Source organism: Triticum urartu, chromosome 7 (genome assembly GCF_003073215.2).
Source record: "Triticum urartu cultivar G1812 chromosome 7, Tu2.1, whole genome shotgun sequence".
In the NCBI taxonomy this organism is placed as follows: Eukaryota; Viridiplantae; Streptophyta; class Magnoliopsida; order Poales; family Poaceae; genus Triticum; species Triticum urartu.
The window spans coordinates 462668595-462672108 of NC_053028.1; the positions used below are offsets into that span (position 1 = coordinate 462668595).

The 3514-nt window shown below is 43.3% G+C and overlaps 1 long non-coding RNA gene across 2 annotated transcripts; it reads right to left on the reverse strand.

Annotated features, from left to right (window-relative positions):
- Positions 1–891: 891 nt before the first annotated feature.
- Positions 892–3249, reverse strand: LOC125524536. 2 transcript variants are annotated; one of them, XR_007290809.1, is made up of 4 exons: positions 2773–3249; positions 2455–2547; positions 1979–2366; positions 892–1815 (listed from the first exon to the last, which is right to left on the reverse strand). It is a non-coding gene; the product is annotated as an uncharacterized LOC125524536 (long non-coding RNA). The 2 variants fall into 2 exon arrangements; XR_007290808.1 differs by having other exon boundaries at positions 2455–3249.
- Between the last annotated feature and the right edge of the window lie 265 nt (positions 3250–3514).

Below are 3514 nucleotides of genomic sequence, written 5' to 3' on the forward strand. Positions count from 1 at the left end.
TTGATCAACGAGCTAGTCAACTAGAGGCTTACTAGGGACATGGTGTTGTCTATGTATCCACACATGTATCTGAGTTTCCTATCAATACAATTCTAGCATGGATAATAAACGATTATCCTGAACAAGGAAATATAATAATAACTAATTTATTATTGCCTCTAGGGCATATTTCCAACACGAGGATGCACGCAACATGTTCCCTAAGCAGGGTCTCCACCTTACCACCAGCAAAGAAGAATCCCTGGTCCTCACAGTCTTTCATGTGTCGTCCGACTCTTTCTTCCCCAAGGTCACACCTGCATCCATTTTCTATCAATTTACAGAAAATGGAACATCCTTTTTATCTAGTACCAATTTACAGAGAACGGAAGCATGCTACTTTCGAACACTGCATGCAAGAACTCTTCCACAACATAGCCATGATCAGTACACCAATCTAATACTGAAACTTATTCATACATGTGCCAATCTGTGCGACTCAAACAACAATCATGTACATGTATTAGTTCTAATTTCACTTGCTAGGATCAGAGGTAACTAACCAGCAAGAGTTATTACAGTAGCTTGAAATGAAGCATTGCTAGCTCCTACAATCAAATTTGTCGACATCCATAGAGCATATATAGTCGATAAATACTCTGATTTTCTCCAGGGATTAATTTTTTTATCTAATAAATTGTTGATTCATCATGGTCCAGCATAAAAAAGAAGTGGAAGTTATAATCTGTTATCTAATAAAGTGGTTCAGGGTGTCAAACACAATATGAATTTTGAAACGGTTTCATTGCGCAGGAGCAGATGGCCTGCGGTTATGTTTGTGAAATTTACTGGCCAGAAAAAAAATGTGAAATACCAAATTCTAAATAGCTCGGCACCAGGAGAGGCAGCACCTCATCATATATTGGGTCTTTAACAAAATCAAAGACACAATAAGAGTATTCCTGAGCTCCTACAGTCATACATACTTGAGCTAGCTGATAGTAACATATTACTACATCTATGTGAACCTTTATTATCCTACTCTGCTTTTCTTGATCATCTGCTTTGCTATAAAGCTCAGATTTGGTAACTTAACCCTGAACTTCTAAAACATTCTTTCATTTTCCAAAAAAGAAGTAAATTTCTTTGGCATGATCAAGCCAAATCAACCTCATCCGTCTTGGCCCCTAGCTCAAATGATACAAAGCTGAGGCAACATTTTTCCACTTTGTAATGAGATTACGGTCTGCATAATCCTAGTCCAGGCAAAATTCATACAGCTCCTTAGATATATCCTTCCTTCTTCTATAGAAAAGATCATAAATGTAACGGCTTCTTGGATGAGAAATGCGGAAAATTGGCCAGAGTGCTTCACACTTTCCCTGTATGACCATGGGTAACATCTGAATTCCTCAAATTAGTGTATATTCTGCAGACTTGATTCCCCCCTAAAAACATACATCCACGCCTCTGGACTTCTTTCTTCTCTGAAAAATCTGAAAACATGCCAAGATCTGATTATAGAATAAAATTTAATGATTCATTAAACTTGAAATCCGTACGAATATACATGAAAAAAACTGAAATCTCCATTGTTGATTTCTAACAGCACGAAATTTGAGTCACACCTCAAATCTTCAGGCAGAGGTAGTCTGTTGTAGGCACAATCATAAATTAGCTAGAACCCTGTCATGCAAACTACCAACAGAAAATTGACTTTGTTTATCAATTGGAGGCTTACTGGATTCAATATCCATCTAATATCCACAAAAGATGAGGTTGCTGGGGAGTTCTCCGTGAATCAGAGCCTGCTCGAAAGCCTGTTGTGCAGTGATCCTACGATCGGACAGAAAAGTACATTCTGTAATATGTATTATTAGGGAACTGATAGACTATTCAGTTTTCTCAAATGCAATGAATTTTTCAACCATTACCAACGCGCAGACCTTTGATGATTCAACTCACATTAACCATGTAAAAATTCAGAGCAGTGGGGTACCTTGTTGTCGACCATCAGAGAAACTTCCAGTTATGCCTCACCGGCCACAGTGTCCACATGCAGAACCCAATGGGAGCACACTCTCTCAGTTCATACTTGGAACACGTTGTGCTTGTGTTGACAGACATCGTAAAAAGAAGCACCAGACAATGCACTCACAAACCTAGAAACTGACATCGATGACTCGGCAGAACATGTGGCGAAGCCCACGCTCACCCCTTCCCAATGTGTTCGAGGTGGCCCTCCTCCACCACAAGGCGGTTGTGTCAGATGGCATTGGAGCGGTACGCTACGGCCACAGCGGCTGGAGGGGCAAGGTTGCCGTCACCACCGTGGTGGGAGTGACGCCTCAATCAGTCACTAACAACAAAATCAAAGTGAAATTGTCCTGAAAAAAGAAAACAAAAGCAAATGAATCCAGTGCCCTGGCTACATTTAGAGAAATAGCTATCCAAATTTAAATGTAGTAGTCATACAGAAGAGCAACCGAACTCGTATTTGCTCCATACTGACTTTTACTTTGTCTATGTATTGCACGCCGTCGGCCAATTCCCTTGATGCAGCTGCACCTAAGCATCCGAACAAACACAAATCCCGCCAAAAAACTGAGAATTTATTGATTGAGTGTATGAAATTGCACAAAACGCAAGTTGAATCCTAAAAAAATAGGATAATCATTGAGACAATACATAAGCATGTACTGTATGTGCACCATAGATTCAGGATCAATAACAAGAAGAGATTAGCATGATGGTTGAGGGAGCTATGGGCTTGCTGCTCCATGCCACGCTCACCCCCGATGAGGAGTTGTGGGAATGCCATCCTCCAACCCCAGCCGTCGGGTGATCTGGAAGTCTCGCACCACACCAGCAGGGCCGCGGCTGTCCGCCAGCAGCACAGCGAGCCCCATGGTGAGGCATACGTTGAGGAAGCTCCAGCTTCGCTTGCGTCTGAGGCGCCTTCACCCACGGCGAACTGGGCGACGCCAGCAACTTCGTGACGCCGCGGCCGGCGTCCTATTGGATGAGGTAGTTCGGGCGGCATCCATTGGAGGGGGCGTTGGGTTGCAATGGGGGCAGCGAGCGGGTAGAGGTGCGACCACGGAGGTGGGGATGTCCAGCGGGCTGACGCGCGAACGCGGCGGCGAGCGGGCTGAGGTGCTGCCGTGGCGGCGAGGGGGCTGAGGTGTGGCGGCGGCGAGGGCTCGGCAAGGGCAAAGGCGAGGGTTCGAGTTGAGGAGGCAAATGCGTACGGGTATGTGGGCCTGAATCACTGGGCCGAAGTGCACGGTCGAGCATTGTTTGCATCGTTTGATGCACACATCGTGGTTTCCCGAATTAGTACCACCTCGCGTATATGTTTTAAATTCAAACTAAAAACGTAAATTTACAGAAAGAAAGCGTATTGTGACGGTGAACCCACGGAGTCAATCCGTGCTTTATTATTATTATTATTATTATTATTATATATATATATATATATTATATATATAGGGATAGGGATTAGGGATAGAAAATTAATTAAGAAGAGATAGGG